Source organism: Melospiza georgiana, chromosome 3 (genome assembly GCF_028018845.1).
Source record: "Melospiza georgiana isolate bMelGeo1 chromosome 3, bMelGeo1.pri, whole genome shotgun sequence".
Lineage (NCBI taxonomy): Eukaryota > Metazoa > Chordata > Aves > Passeriformes > Passerellidae > Melospiza > Melospiza georgiana.
In genome coordinates this window covers 59,706,529-59,724,148 of record NC_080432.1, presented here as the reverse complement: position 1 = coordinate 59,724,148, position 17,620 = coordinate 59,706,529, and the positions used below count along the sequence as shown (strand labels likewise).

General features: G+C 35.5%; 1 protein-coding gene across 6 annotated transcripts in view; it reads left to right on the top strand.

Moving 5' to 3' along the window:
* Positions 1–17,620, top strand: part of RGS7 (regulator of G protein signaling 7) — a 228,877-nt gene that overhangs the window by 99,527 nt on the left and 111,730 nt on the right. The window lies entirely within an intron of this gene.

Genomic DNA, 17,620 nt, shown 5'->3' with positions numbered 1-17,620 from the left:
TTATACAGAAAGTATTATACAAGTTTCTACAATCTAGAACACCAAGAAGAACTCTATATTTTAATTTTCAACCTGTGGAATTTTTTTACTAATGAATAATCCTGTCATAAAGAAGGATAGTGTCCTAAGAGTGAAAAAAAGTGCTTCCTGATTTTAGAAAATAAATTTTAGATTTTAGGAAGTTGCACAAAAAATAGCCTCTGGAGAATGGGCCTTTATTTGCCTGGAGTTGGTGCAGCATGGTATCTTATTGAAGAACTCATATTAATTGTTAATCTCTGCCTTAACTTGTGTATAATAGATCTTTTTTTTTTTTTTTTTTTTTTTTTTTTTTTTTTTTTTTTTTTTAAACTGGAATAGGCATACTTTTAAAGGTTGAGTTAGAATATATATTGAGTTCTACATAGCAGTTACTGATGTACCAACTTTTCTATTGATGCGTTAACTTTATTAGCTTCAGAGGGAAAAAAAAATCATAGGACAGTTCATTTTTTTCCTCTTTTCTGATTTTCTGTCTTAAATACCAGGGACTGCCAGTAATTTTTGCTACACATGACTGAAACTCCCACCAGAACAGCATAACTGTCATTTCAGTTCAACTAATCTACTTTCCTGTCAGTTCTCTCTCCTGAATGGAAACTGAAAGCTTCAACTCTGTCCTAAGTCACTAATTTCATTTAATGTGCTAGGAGTTTGTATATGTAGCAAACAAATATCAGCTTAACTCAAAGCTGTTGATTGCTAGGAAACATGGGAATAGTGTCTAAGGGCCAAAACAACAATAATGCAAATATATTTACCAAAAAATTAGAGTCCTGTTAATACCCTCAAAAGCATCAAAGTATATGCTCTTCAGTTAAAATATATATACTTATATGCTCATATATTTTATATATAGGGGTGTGTGTGTGTGTTATGTGTGTCTGTGCATAAAAGATGTCTTGTACACACCATCTGTCCTGGATTATGCCCCATAAATACTGGAGCTTTCTACTGTTTGGTATTTTTTTCTTAATGGGGAGAAGCAAAACAGATAACTCTACCACAGTGAAATTATATTCCTTCAAGTACTTAGGAAAGACTCTACAAGTCCTATAAACAACTTGTAAAAGCTAAGGATGTCCATAAATTGTCATAGGAATAGGGTCTTATGTGATACAGTTGTCATTGTTTTGTTATATGTATTTATTTAATGTACTTCCATTTCATAGTATTGCTTCTAAAAAGAGCAAGTGATGAACTAGTTGAAAGAGCAGTCCTTTTTATTGCTGAATTTCTGACCATCTCTAAAGACGACTGCATTAGCAAAATCAGCCTGAGGAGTGGTATTTGAATTTCATGGAATGTTGTGATTGTAATAAATAGGATGATGTAACCATACTATCTCATTTACTGAGTCATTCCTGAAATATTTTCACAAGTAAAATATGAACAGTGAGAAACATTTGAAGTACAGATATTTCCCTATACACTATACAGATTTTTGTTCTTCAGAAAAATATAATCCTAAATTAAAGATTAATCCACTTTGTGAAATTTTGAAAAGATGAGGAATCATTTTGCTTTATGTTGCATATATTCTATACATTCACAGAGAGCAAATAAAAATTTGAAACTTTCAAGGCTCAAAGGGAAAATGTAGGCAGGAGATTTTGCACCTTCTATATGATTATGCATTTTGATGAACAAAGGAAGGACATACTGTTTTTGTCATCATGCTTTGGAAACGTTTTGGAGGAGTGAATAAGATAATGTATAATGACCATCTTACTGGTCAGCAATAGTGATTGCATGAAGGTTGTCAGGTGCATTCATTATCAACATGAATTAGAGTATTAAGAATAAAAAGGAGGTGATTTTCCTGGTCCATGGTTCACCTTTAGACCTGGAAATGGATTAAAAAACACTTGCTTGAAATGATGAATTTAGGGAGTCTGACATATGAATCATAGAGATTAGGAGCTCTAAAATATAATTTATATTTTTGCTAGGGAGAGATACAAGAAAATGCCAAAGATTTGCTGTTCACTTTGAAGCAGAAGGAATCATTCAGAGTTTACTGACAAATCAGTTGTTGAGTGTTTGTTTTGGAAGTCTTTGTGAGGTGGCGTGGGTGGTTTACCCAGTCCTTGTGCCGAAAGCTTCATAAGCTAATCAGAACATGAATATTTCATTAAGAAGATGTAGCGATGTCTTGTGGTCATTAGGAATATCAGTGTGATTCTTCATAGGACTTTAAAGTGTGCAATTCTTGGGTGAGCTTGCTGATAAAACCTGTGGAGAATGTGCCAGTTGAGTGGTGTGTAAGCTTGATGTGGAACATGAGCATTTTTATTAAGGAGCAGGGAGAATTATTGAGAAATGTAAGTTGAGTTAAAGAATACACAAAGAGGGAGAATAAAAATTTTTCAAGAAAAACATGCTCATACTTGTTATTACTGGGTGTTTCTGATGCAGGGCTCATTGATCTTGGAATGTAGTCACAGCTTGAACCGACAAAAATAGGAGAAGGAGATCAGTGGAAAGGTGTGTTTTTGACATCTCCTGGGATAAAGAGAAAATGAAAACATTAATTTACCTTTCACTGGAAAATATGATCCATGTGAAGTCTTAAGTTTTTTTCTCATTCTTGTAGGTGAAGCTGATATAGTATCTTTTCCATATAAATATTTTGTTTTCCCATTTTTAGAAAGATTATTGCAGTTATTACATCTATTTTTTGTTAAACATTTGCTATTATTACATCCATTTTTTGTTAAATGTTTTTCTTGATCTCAGAAAATGCTCATTTCCCTTTTACCTGGGAAATCATGAAAATAACGAGATATTGCATTTTGATTAGCAAATGTATTAATATAATGATTAATTACCAGTAGCAGTATGCTTGGTAAAAAATTAAAGAATTTATGTTTCTGAACATAAAAAAATCCAACTTAAAGCAGAATGGCAGTCCCAGTAGCCTGGACAGATGTCATGAAAGACTCCAGAGGAAAGCAGTGTTATAATCGCTCATCATTCTCACAAATCACAGGTGGGTGAGCCCAAGGAATGAGTCACAGGGGCTACCTGCAACAGTATTGCTTGTTATACAGAGGCAGGCAGCAAAAGTGAGGAGCAGTACAGTGAGGATTGGATGACTCAGGGGAATAATAATAGGAGAGTTTCATCTGTCATTAGTTTTGATCTTTTCCAGTTGAGTAATGAGTTGTTAACATCTGATGAGTTCTCAGTGCTGCCTGTGAAATTACTTGATTGGTTTATCCACTTCAGTACTGGAGATTACCAACCTGAAGCACAAAATGAAATACAAAGCCCTACTTGGTTTGACAAGAAGCAAAACCACAAGGCATAACACTTTGATCAGCTGGTGCCTTTGGAGCAAAGTAGTATTGCACTATAGGTAAATGAAAGGATTTTGGAATTTCTGGTTTTGAGAGTAAATGAACCATTTTGGACAATCTAGGATTCCCAAGTCTTGAATCTTATAGACTTTGTTTTTAACTTCTGTTTCTCCCATGCTGGGTTGATGACAGGTTCCTACATCTCTGTTCTATCTATTTCTTCATCTCTCTTTTCTTGCATTTTCCTAAAGTGTGATTTAATGGTAGAATCATCGCTGATTTCTTTGTTCTGAATGAGCCTCTCATTACTTGCAAACCAAGCCTTCAGAGTTAAAACTGCAAGCTCACTGCCTTGATGAGGTTCCACTCAGTGAAATGCTTGATGAAAAGCTTGCTGTCAGTTCAGCAGGGACAAAAGCTGGATCATTTCCTCTCCTGTGCCCTCTCAGATGAGCAGATTGGAGCAGGAACTTGCCATGTTTACTGTTTCACTTTTCAAAGCAGAATTTTGAGAACAAAAATTAATAAGCCTCTATTCCCAACAGAATAGTTTGTTTGAAGTTCTACCACCAGTCTCTTGCATTTGTAATTTTTTCATAGTGACTGATTTGCATTCAAATGTTCATAATCTTTTCAGAGTGGATATTTTTTTGTTTATGATTTTTAGTCATAAGTAGAAGAGATTGACTAAGTGGAGCCATAAGATAGGACACACAGTAATTTCCAAGTATTGACATAATTAAGTGATTAATGAGTGGTGGTTTGTATGCCTTACAGAAAACCAAAGTGGATTTTTGAGTGCTGCCTGCATCCCTTCACCTTCTGTTTCTGTTTGTTTGCCTGTCTTGGCCTTGTGACTGGGATGGTTACTGAGGGTGATCTTAAGCTGCTTAAAACTTGACAGAACTTTTGTATTTTACGGAAAATCAGGATTGTGACAGCTTTACCATTGGGAAGTGCAGAATGAACAAGCTGGGGTGGGCTGGGATCAAATAAGATGGATGCTCCTCAGAAAGAAATTAAAAACTCTTTCCACTATCTTTATTAGTAGAATTAAATGAGAGTAATCCTATAAGAGTAACAGAATTGTTTGGGTTGGAAGGGATCTTAAAGATTATCTAGGTTCCAGTGTCCCTGCTATGGGCAGGGATACAACCCCACTATATCCTGCTGCCCAGGGTCCCATCAAACCTGACCTTGAACACTTCCAGGGGTGCTGCAGCCAAAATTTATCTGGGCACCCTGTTCCACGATGATTGTGCTCTCCATTTTCATTTTAAGGAATGTATTAATATCAGACCTTTATTAAATTACTATTGGAATGAAAGGCTTTTCAAAATGTGAAGTTATTTTAAACAGAACAACAAATACTAATTTTAAGGTTATAACTTCTTCCTAACCAAACAACATAGCAAAAAATTTTATTAATATGCTTACTTTTTGATTCAGTGGCAATTGCCATTGGGAGCTTTACTAAAAAGAAGGAAATAAAGTATAAAAAAGTCCGAGGCAATTTTGCGAAATTGTCGTAGGAAACTGAAATATACTGAAAACCCATTTAAAAAGTCTTTTAAAGTAATCTATGTGCAAAACAGTCATCATAAATTTCTGTTCCCTTAAAATATGAAAAGATTATTTTCATAGACATTTGCAAAAGAGATAGGTATAGAAGTCCTGCAGTGATGGAAAACAAAAAACCTTAGTTGCTATTGACTTACTGTGAGATGGAAAATTGCTAGGAACGTTCATCTTTGAGGTTTGTCCACATAAAACACGCAGCTTGAATTAAATGCTCTTGTTTCCCAAATGCATGCTTCCTCCCAGACTCCTGTTTCCAGAGAATTTGCTCTGGGCCTTGTTGATCAGCCATAGAAATTTTTTGCTGCCTTTTCCTACTATGTTGTTTCATAATGAAAATACTTCCCTGCCTTTGCTACGTCTTCTTACTAATCTCATTGTGTGTAAGATTTTGCCAATGTTTCAAGTGGGACAAGATTGCAGCTTTGAAGTATTAGAAAATTTAAGAGGAGCAAGGGAAAACCTACTGCATTCAGCAAAGCCAAAAATGTACCTACTTTGGCACCCTTGACACTCAGTCTCTGGACCCTGGGTGTGTGACATTCATGAAAAATGTGGGGTGAAAAGGGAGCCCTGAATCAGCCTCACATAAACCTGAAATTAATCAGAAATTCCACAATCTTTTACAGCTTCAATTTCAGTAGCGTGCCATTTTTTTTCTGTTGTTAACACTGGTTAATAATAGTGTTCTGCTGGTTTTCCATTGGCAACAATCAATAGTACTTTGAGAAAGCAGAGAAAATAGCCCCATCCAAACATAAGTATAATGCTTATTTATGCCATTTGCATTTGTCCCTGGAGGCAGTGCATAATATATCAGCTTAACAGAAACCCTCTTAAGCTGATATAAACTGCATCTGTAGTAGTGATAGCTTAGCTAAAATCTGTTATGTGCACAAAGCCCTGTAGGAAGAAAAGGCTAGATTATGTCTAACAACAAGTGAATGTACAGAAATATGTTCAGGAGTTCTGTGAAAAAGGTTTTCTTTCCTTGCTGTCTCTTGGAAATCTCTTTAAAATGAATATTACTGATGCTGGATAGCAATGGTTAGAACAAGTGGAATAATTATCAGTGAGAATTTGTTGGGGATATGTATTTCAAGTATTTGTTTTAATTAGGAAACAGAGCAAAGTAAACTATTTAACTCCACATGTTTAAGAGGTACTTTTATGACTGCAAAGATGTTTAAATTGCATCAGAATTTTTACACAGAGCAATTTGAATAAGGCAGAAGAGAAGTGCTTTCTCAGGGGAAAGGGTTGGTACTGTGTCTGCCATCACTAATTTCTGAGACAGGAGGGAAATTTGCAGCTCATATTAAGAATGGGGAGAGGAAGTGTGTAGCTGAAGACAAATGAAGTCCTCTTTCAGCATTAGTAATGTTGCCACAATATGAAATCTGTTTCGTTGTACTCTTATTAAGTAGACTCTGGATACTATTTCAAGAAGGAACATCCACTTGGACGAAAGGAAAAGAAAACCAATCTGGTTCCTCTAAGGTCATAACCCTTGAGTCCTAAAAGGTATCCGTAGTCTTGCCAAAAATCAAAACTTTGCAATGGTACGTGGGATTTGTAAATGTCAGTTTGCAGAGTGCAGTGTAATTCTAAAGCTGAGAATATGGATTAGCAGGTTTGGGTACTGAATATATTGTCGGTTAGAATGAAATAAAATAGTTACAGGGAATTTCTGCATGCAATGCTGTAGTTAAGCAGATACTGTAATTGTTTTATAAACAGACACAATAATTATTGATGCAATTATATTTTGGAGTACACGGTGAGAAATATCTAATTTTTAAATTTACGTGACATTTTACCCTATTGTCCGGTGGCATGTTTTTGGTTGCGTGCTGACTATTAACTATAATTTAGCAGGCAATGTAGACATATGGTAAGTATTGCTGGTACAGGCAGAAATAGCATATTATTTACAGGCATCCTGCTAGGTATAATAGAGTGTAAGCAAATTTCCTTTTCTCTTTATGATGATACATGTGTGTCTGGAATAATAGTCCCCTTTTCCTCTTAAATTATGTCTAACATTGATTCCTTTTTTGACTTATGGAGCATAATTTCTTTCTAATTCAGTTTTACTTTTTTAGTACATAATTTTCTATCTTATTGTCTTTAAATCTGTTGTTTCAAAGTAAATTGAAATATTTAAATGAACTTTGTGCAAAAAGAAAGTGGTTCTGTATTTGCAGATTTCAATCTTCAATTTTTACAGGCTCATAGGTATAGTTGGCCAGCAGTTAAAATAATCAAACTAAGTAAAATCATTCCCCAGAGAATATGGCCCTTATGCAAGAAATCAAGTTAGCAGGGTTTACAAGATTACTTGTGATTTAGCCCCTAATTCTGTTGGTTCCAGCTATGAGGAAAGAGACATTGTCATTGCACTTGCATCAGAAGACTGCAGACTTGTCTTTGCAAAAGGAAGCAAAAAATAAATTGTAGTAACTGCAATTGTTTATATTTCTGTTGTTGCTGAAGTTATCTATAGGCTAGTTTTGCATGGTACTGAAGCAGTTCTGCTGCTGTTTTCTGTCAGCTGCATTCCTGAAACACACATTAAATTAGAAAGTCACCCTTGTGGGAAGTAAAGGTAACTTCATGAAGCATACATACTGTGACTGACAATCTATCACTATGCAAATAAAGGGTCCATTGATAGTAATAAATTTTCTACAAATTAACAAAATTATGTTAAATGGAATTATGGTATCAAGAACAATTTGTTAACAGGAAATAAGGGTGCTCAAATGCACGATGAATGTTGCTTACAATGCTCCACACATTTGACAAAGCCTATTTTACTCCTGAGCTTCATAATAAAAGTCAATAATTGAGTTAATTGTTTAAAAACCTGCTTTCTAGTCTATGCAGTTGGAGAGTAAGCCTTGATGTTACAAAACCAACACGTAGGCTGGCTGTAGTTACTGTGTTTTCTCTGATCCCAGCCCCACAGTTTGAGCAGTTCCCGAGGCCAGAGGATGTTGGCAGCTTGGGAGGCACAAAGCCTGGCGTTCCTGCTGGGTGCCTTGCCGCACAGCATCTGTGTCTTTTTGTCTTAAAGGATGAAGACCTCAGTGGGGATGCTCTTGGTTTGCTTATTTCCTCTTCTGGGGAAGATCACTGGAGTAGGTGCTGCTTCCTTGCGTGGCTCTCCATAGCAAAGACCACAGTGGGAAACAGGCAGAGCAGGTGTCTGAGGAACAGAGCAGAAACCTAGGAATCCTCCATAATCCAGGTAGATGGCACAAAAGAATGACTTGGTTGTGGGAAGGAGGACAGAGTCATTGCTGAGACTTGGCTAGTGAAGCCAAACTAATTGGAAAGCATGAAGAATATTAAAAAAAAAAAAAAAAAAAGGCAGGGAAATTAGTATTAAACTCCCCTCCCCAAGCAGACATATTGTGAGATAATATTTTTTATTAAAAGGCATGGTGGTGCTTGAGTATAGAAGCAGACACACGGGACTTTTTTGCATTCTTTTTTCTTCAGAGTCAATTACCCTAATATGTGCATGCAAGGCTCTCATGGATACCAGCATCCATATGCTTGTCTGATACCAGAATTCTTGCCTTTTGAGATTTTATAACAAAAAGTGAGACAGCCATAATGTGGAACTAGTTTAAAAACATATAGGACTCAGTCTCTAGGTCTATATGTCAGATGCTTTGCCTTTTCATCAAGACCATCTTCTTGTAGGTTTTGGACTTATTATGAAAAGAAGGTTGCAGATCCTACTAAGTGTACAGTAAAATGCTCAGTTGTTTTCTGAGCTGTATCTCTAGACCAGGCAATATGCTGTGAATAGAGAAAAGGCATTGAGCCAAACCTGCCTGTTAATGGCTTGATCACGTGAAATCCACCTTCTGCTTTTCTTCCCACATTTTTACCCTGTCCTCATTTTTCTAGTTGCTTTAATCAGTAATCAAGTTGAATTCTCATTTATTTCATACACTTTAGAGAAAAATAGACTTCCTTTGTTCTCTGTTCACTTGTTTTCTGAGTAGTAGTATTTTTGTGTTCCTAGTACCTGAATTCTAAAGTGGGTGTTTTAAAAAAAAATTAATTCCTTTCATACTTAGACAAGCATCTGTTCAATAGGACAAATCAGAATCTGTCTTAATGAAAGGTGGAGGTGGAATGACTCATCTCCTTGGCTTTTGTACCAGAGGTCAAATATAGTTTACAGAAATATTTAGGCCTTGCCTGTTACTTACATCTTTTCAAACCGTTGATATATAATCTAAAGAATTTATCATCACTACTAATATGACAAGCCATGAAGACATGGTTACCATGGTCAGCATTTGCAGAGGGACCCCATATGCTCTGTGTGAGTGATGGGTTGGTTGCTCTGGACTGGAAGTAGGTAGAAAATATGGTTGTGTCAAAGAACATCATGTTGCTCAAGCAGGATTTATGATGCTAATCTTAATTTTCTGTCATGTGTACAAGGAAGCTTCCAGCAAACATGATGTCCCCAAACTCTAGACCATTTAAAGGCCAGTAATTGAATCTATTTTCCAGAAAATGAGTGGAAAACTGGTCATAGTAGCAATTTACTGTTCTAGGACAGTTGCTGAAAGTAAATAGAAGAGTACAGCTTGTCTCACTTTTTTTCCTCTCTTGTAAAAATACATTTCTTCACGTTTGAGAAGAAAAAAGAATCACCCCCAAACAAGTGGACATCCATCTCTCTCCATTTGTTGATAATAGCTCCTTTTGACTGCAGTGCGAGGGACAGGGAACACAGCTCCAGTGTACTGAGCAGGTACAATTCAGCCCTGGTTGTCCTGAGCTCTACACCAGCAGAAAGGTAAAGCATGCATGGATTGGATGGCCTAATGTGTTGTTTAATTTCATGTCATGTCACTGAGATCTAGGACACTGCTTCTAAATTACCTCTGCAATGGGTTAAATGACCTCTGTAATTTAGTCACAATTAGTAGAACTCGCCTCCTATTATTCTAAGGGATGATATGCCATATTTCATCCAAACAGTTGCCTAGTTAGTTTTGGATTTAGTCTGGTATAATTACACTTTTGATTATTCTTAAACTTTTTATTTCTAATCATTAATGATGGGATCCAAAATTTAAAAAAGCATTTGAACAAGTGTATATGGACACAACTATATTAAAATGGAATTGTGTATTAGGCAGAGGAAGCTTTATAGGGCAGTTAATAGGCTATGAAAGCCAGGCTATTTTAGGAGGCTAGAGGGAAACCATTGTCAGTGAAATGCTAAAACTGAGAATAAATTGAACATGAGATACTCTTTTAAAATGTGTTTTAGTAGAACCAAATAAATTGGTAGAGTAACAAATTCAAACTAGTGTACTAATTGGAAAGTCCCAATAGAGGAATGGAGGACTACCTGATTTCAGAAAGGGGAAAGGAACCTGTGAGCTCTCAGTTAGAGGGAAGAATTGAAACAGGCTTCTGAACAGGAAGTGCGTTGGGAAGGGGGAAGGCACCGTTAAGTTTTTTTAACTAGGGAAGGAATGGCATTACCAGACATTACCTGTTTAAAGGTTCCAAAGTGCTTTAAAGATTTATACTTTTTGATCAAAAGCATTGCATTTTTTTGGAAACTGTTTGCATTATTTGGGAGCAGTGATTACTCATGTACGTGTCAGAAGATAGGAAAAGACTTCCTCAGTGTACATAAATTATTAACCCTGGAATGAGTCATAACTTCTTGTGGAAGAAAAAGAATTTTATATGGACAGTGTGTCTTAACATTTGAATGATGTGAGTTTTGAAGGACATTCATGTTCTATAAAAGGCTATTTGAATTATGGTTATCCAGGACAAGGGTCTGTGTAGACATTGTCTTTATTCTCTGCAGTAATCTTACCATTTTGTAAGAATTAAGTATCTCCAGTACACATGTACTGGTGTTTTAAAATGTAGTATTATAATTGGTTTCAATTGAAAAATCACTGATTGATAGCTGAAAATTTAAAAAATAAAGTTTCCTTCCAATTTTCTTTTAAAACAGTACAGAAAGCAAAATAAATATTGAGGTTAGAGAGTGAAATGCCAATTTAGTTCTATATATTACATCTATTTTAGATCAAGTCATAATTGTTTGTCTGAGAAGAAGCTCCCACTTTAAGGGGTTTGTGTAAAATAATTTTGAATCCTTTGTTATAAAAAATGAGATAAAAATCTCTAGTTCAGTGTATCTGAAATACTCTTCCGTCACATCTCTACAGCTCGGCTATTCAGGCCCATCCATCAAACTGAGACATCAATATTTGCTGAATCTCTGTGCTCAGTTTGTTACTAGTCAAGCCAAAATAGAAACTGTCTGTACTATCTCTACTCAAAACCGGAATCCTGATGTGCAGATAGATGTAGTGAGAGATCAAGAAGTCCAGAAATAAGAGAAAAAGATAAAATATAATTTCATGAATAACAATTTGGTACCTTCTGTCTAAGACTACTTTCAGATGCAGATAAGTACTTGCTTTAAAAATTTACATGTCATTTGTGCTTTAGCAAAGCAGTTATTCAGTGTACATGCTGTATAATTTTATAATGAGTTATCCAAACAGGAAATTTTATTTACAGAAAAATAGCAAACAGAAAGAAAAAGGGACACTACACAGATTAAAAGCAAGAGTTGCTAACTTTTGCATTAGCTTCAGAAAGCATATGAGGCGCAATACATGGCAAAAAGAAAAATTGACTATATTAGTTGTAACATTTGCAGTAGGTGTCCTCAGTCAGCTGAAACTCTTCTCAAATCAACAGATCTGTCAAATAAGAGATTTTGGCCCTAGGACTCATATCTAATGAAGATTTGTATCACTATTGGAAATCTTTTGGAACTATGTTTTCTACCATTATTTTGGAAAGGAAAAAGTTCCTCTTTCTGACATAACTAAAAAAATAAAATGTGTTTTTCATCCATGATTAGTATTGACTTGGTAAGAAAGAAGAAGAAAAGAAAGAGTGTAAAAAATTCTGCCTCAAATCCAAAATGCGCCTTTTTTTGCTGAGTATTACGATTTCCAATGTGAGATTTTTCTGTTGGTAAGTGAAGCCTGAAACTTTAGTGCTAATGAAATAAATAGATTCATTTAAAAAATTTTGTACTCAAAAACAATACCTAAATATCTTTTATGGGAAGACAATCTTGAGTAAAATCCATGCACCTTTGATTTGATCGTTCTTTACTCAGAATCTAACTAAATCACTGAACTGAGCACATACCATGTCACCAGTACATGATGTATGTGTCTAAGCAGCTATGAAATAATCCAGTTAATTGTCTGAAATCTAAATAAGTGTGGGTGCACCCACTAGGAGTGAGATGTTGCCTTGGGATTCCAAAGGTGTTTGCTCTTTATCTGGAAGGTTCTTTACAGTTTCCTATTGAGGGTGTTAATTAACAGCAACAACCCTAGCACTGAATCACGCAAATTGTCCTTTCATGACCATTTGTAACTGCAAAATAATCCTGTTTTCCCAAAGCAACTTCTGTATAATACAGCAGTCTGAGTGTAATTAGCATTTCAAAAAAATGTAAAGGACATGATAGGAATCAAAGTGCTGGAAAAGAGTGATTGGTATTATATACCTGCTATATTTTTTCATGGCCTTTTTATCTGGCAGATACTCAGGGTAATATATAGTTATAGTGCAATGAAACCAGATAGCAAGCCTGAAGTTGAACTCTTTTCATTGCTCAAATGTTCAGTTTATATTCACTCTCACCTTCTTAAATAACAGCAAAAAAAGAAAAACCTGGCAAAATGAATGCTAAAGTTAATAAAAAAGCACGAAAACCCATTTAACTTATGCCCAGCCATCAATGCAAATGATATGAAGAATTTTCATACAAAATAAAATCAAGAACAAGCCTGATATACTTTGAAGTCCTGCCTGAATTCATCATGTTAAACACTGACCTTTATCTGTATGTTTTCCTGTATCTTGCATGGCTTTTCTAAACAAATAGACCAAGGGTCATTCATTATTAAAGAAGTATTGCAATAGATAGTGCAGCAGGCTAACAATCAATGTTATTAAAGCTGAATCTTCCCATTTGAAGCAACATGAAAATTTGCCTGTCATTCTTTAATTGGGTTTTTTAAGTATTTTGAGTATGAGTATAGTATTCCTCTTGTAAATGCAGCACCTCCCCCTGCACCTCCTCCCCTCAAAAAAAACCCCCAAAAATCCTGGTGTTGCCAAAGGCATACTAGCATATTCACTAGGTTATGCAAAAGCATACCCTATGGCTCTTAAGTGAGGCTTAAAATTAAGGCCCTTGGATTTTCAAAATTGACTTGATTATTCTCTCTTTGTGGCAGTAGTCATTTCATTTGGCCTCTCTGACCATTACCACAGCTATAAAGTGAGCTGTGTACTCACTTCATCATAGTACAACTAGGGGACTTAATGTTGCTGGAGTTGTTCCATATACCATTGTACAAATTGTAAATCAATTAAATAATTTTTCTGTAATCGTTTGCAGGGCACTTTGTAGGTTTTACATCTTTAGGAAATAGCACTCGTTTTGGTAGTGCATCTTCTGGGACAAACTGAGCATTGTTGTTTCCCTTGCTGAAAAGCTTTTTTAAGCAGTGATCATTCTTCTGTCAAATCCTTTCCCTTGTGCCAAATATAGGTAACCAGCTTTGGTGCAGGTGACCACATCAGTCAAACCCAAGACAACAGCAGGTCCTTCAAATAATATATCCCTCAATAGCCTTGTCCCACTTGTTTGTACACACCCACTTGTCTTTCCTTTTGCTTTCTTTTCAGCATAGTTACCTAAAACTGGCCTCTAAGACACTCCCTTTTCTGACCCCCAGAGACCTGTCCTCCCTCAGCTTCCCTGCACACAGAGAGGAGGGAGCACAGCTTCTCCTGGTTTTTACACACATGACTTTAATTACCAGCATTCGTCTTGTGAAGGCATCAGTCATACATCAAACAAAGTGTTTTTGGAGGAGGGAATGTCATTACATTGCTAATGCCTCTGGTAAAACAAATGTGTTTTATGTCAAAATAGTCTGAATGTTTCTTCTTTATAGAGTGTGATCATGCCCAATTTAGAGCATGGTTGCTTTAGTTTGCATAGCCCAGGGAGGTGCTTGAGAGACGATCAAGCACAACTTCTTAAACAATATGAGGAGTTGGAACCTTTTTTTGCACATCCCTTTCACCTGTCAGGTAGCAAAAGTGCAAACGAGAATAAAAATGTACAGTATTGTATGGAGAAATTTATGTTTGAAGTAAATAGCTCTAGATGGTTATGGTTTCACCACAATTTTGCATGCATATTGACTTTAGAAGGAGTAAAAAAATAGACTTAAAGTTTCTTAAGCAACTTTAAATAGCCATTCGTTTTCTGTAAGTCTCAACATATGTCATAGCTGAGAAGAATTTGAGCCATATTTCAATATCTTTTTCAGTCACTTCTTGAAACTGTTGATTTGAAACTTTTAAAATGTTTTTAGGACCATAATGGAGTTCTTTGGATTTTCCCATTGAAACTAAGACAGAGAGTGGTTTTATAATATTCCCTTTGATTTATCATTCAATAAAGAGAAATTACTTTTAAGCATAGCACCAGAATTAAAAATAGATTTGAAATTAAAACTTAAGAAGACATGATTCAAAACTGCCAAAATAGTAAGTTTGCTCTTACTCTTATTTTTGAAGAAAACATCTTTTAGAAGCTAAATTCCAGATACTTCTCAAATGTTTTCATCCCCATTGTATATAACTCACTGTCTGGAAACTGGTATAGTAGTTACAGATGCTGTGTTTTTTACAAATACGCTTTCCAAGTGGTATTTGCTATATGAAATTTCAACAAGTGTTAGCTTTTCAAGACTCATCTGGTTTTTTTGCTACATGGTAAGAGGAGAGATGACTCATCAAGAAGAGAGAGGCATGGTATGAGATAAGGAGAGCTATCACTGCCGTCATTATAGTGTTTGTATTGCACAATAAGAATACCTTTGAATTTAGTTTAGGTTAAAATGAAAGTGGCAAGTTATTAATGATATACAGTGGAATAAAAATTTTTATTTATTCTGATAGTGATTGACAAGCTAACACCTTAAGAGAAAAAGGCAGAAAAAATTGTCCATTATTTTCTTCTTATTTTATCTCTTGTGTCTAAAACTCTCCATGGAATGTCTTGAGTGCTCTGTGTAGCAGATCCTATGGCTCTGTCCTCTGGTCTTGTCAAAGAGATCATAGAATCAGAGGATAATGAAGCACATCCATCTTAGTTCTGTTCAAGCTTTCTACATCTGCTTAATTTAGAAGAATTATCCATTAAGAGCATTTATAATGCTATATCTGGCAAACCAGTTTTCTGTGGTGAAATGTTTTCAGAGCCACACTTTTTCAGGAGAATGTTTTTGACATTGCCTTTATCAGAAAGTACTGAATTACTGATGGTTTTTTATTGTTTTATTATTATACTAGCATTAAAAGCTGTCGTATGAGTCAGAAAGATGAAGATGAAAAATTCTGTTTGTTTTATGCTAAGAAAAAGGTTTTGTCCCTGTTGAATCACACATTTTGATAGCATTAAAGGAAAATATTTTTAATTTTTCAGTTTGTGCAAATCTTTGATGTTTGATGTTGGGGTTCCACTTCATATCAAAATGAAGTTTGAGAGCCTCAAAGTTTGCTGCAAGGTAAGAAACTCTGGTGTCTCTAGTTCTGTTGTGATTTGTGAAGCATCCTTTTGAAGATGCACTTTTGACTGGGGATACTCAGAAAATAACAAGTCAGGGGCTTTATTGAGCAACCACTGACCATGATAAACGCAGAGCATCTTAATTATTCAGTTAAATTGTCACATCAGAAATGCTGATTGTAGGGTCCTTACCAGAGGCACTGGCTGTTCCAACATGTTTGAATAACAATTAGTATAAAATGCTTCCAAATTAAAATTACTGAATTATCTCTGCAATGTGAAATAGCAGAATAACTCTTACCTCTGCTGGATGATCTGTCTTCACTGATATGCTTGGTTTGGTAATCATCATCTTTACTAAGTTTAGAGTACATCAAATTTAGGCATCGTTAAAGCATTACATGTTTGTATTTTCTGTGTGTGTAACAAGAATTACTTGTGTGGGCTTCATCTTAAAAACCTGTGCTCAGGGCTGTAATTTTCCTCTGTATTCTCTGTGCACACGTTCTTGTTTGAAGAACAAGAACTTGTCTACCTTTGTTAGTTTACTTGCTAAAAACATGAAAACACTAACTAGCAAGGACATCTTTCATAATGCAAGCTAAATGATAATTTTAAATATGTGAGAAGGAAAAATTGCTGAAAAATAAAGTGTATTAACAGTAGTAAAACCTTGTTGCTTCCTTTCCCTGAGTGACAGTCATTTCTAGAAGCATAGCCTGTGAGGGAAAACTCAATACTGTAAGTGAGAAAAGAAGCCAGTTTTAAAGTTGAATCTACAGATACTCTTTAATATACTCACTTAAACTAGTTAGCCATCACTTTCTTTAAAAAAAAAAATAAATACAAGCATATAAATATATTCCATCAGCCATTACTTAAAACTGTGGAATGTTGTTCCAGAAATAGCAATAGCCAAAGACATAGTCTTTGTTAATTAAATAAAAGATGAGAGCAGTGAATTTGAGATGAAGACATTCTTCTGATATTTTCTGACTGGTGTGAATTGCTGCTATGTTTGTGTGCTTCAGGACAAATAGAGTAATCTCTCGCTTGAGCGCAGCAGGTTTCACTGGCTGTTAATGTGGCTGGCCTGTTCCCATGCACTGGACATAATTTGTTGATAACAAACAGTGCTAAGGCAGGCATTTATTTGTATATTGATTATTGACAGGAGCTCAGTTTTATGCCAGGTCAGATAGAATTTCAATAGTAGAAATGAGGACTAAAACAGCCAAGTATATTCTTGTTTTGTTTTTAAGTACAAACCTGCTTCATTCAAAGTGAAGCTGAAATTTGAAGGGGATAAGCTGCTTAAGACTTCCCTTCTATGAGACTTACATCCATCCTGTTTCGCACCAAGCAAAGCTTCCGCCAGTAATATTACTACTACTCCCTTTTCCCTTTATTTTGAGAGGAGAATAGTTCTGTTCCCAGGCTGTCAAGCTGCCATAATCATGCTTTTTGCTAGTCCAAGTACAAGCACCCTTTGCTGATTTCTTATCTGACAAGAACGTAGCAGGAGAATTATATTAATTGCTGGTGCCAGATTGAGCAGGATATATTTATCTATGAAGAAATACTTTAAAGTTTTGAATTTTTGGGTTTTGTTGGGTTTTTTTCCTGTTGCAGGGGAGTGCAGCTAGTTTTCTTTTGTAATCTGTTGATGAATTAATTTTAGCTCTTTTAAGGATGTAAGACGATTGAGCAAAAACATGTTTTGCCCAAATGTCTTCTTATTCCCCCCAACCTTGGGACCATATTTTGTGTAGACATCGCAATTCCTTAGCTGATTGACAAATGTTTACTGTCTCCAGGCCCTCAACACAATAATTGTGATTACTTTTGCCTTCCACTAGTGAACAGTAATCCTAGTACTGGATTTCTATTTGCTTTATGTTTCTTCACTGATCCTGCCTTTATTTTCCCAAGAGAATATATATCATCTCTTTCTGAGTCTGTAGTCAGTGGTTAAGAAGAAATGGTGGCCATCAACAATTTTACATAA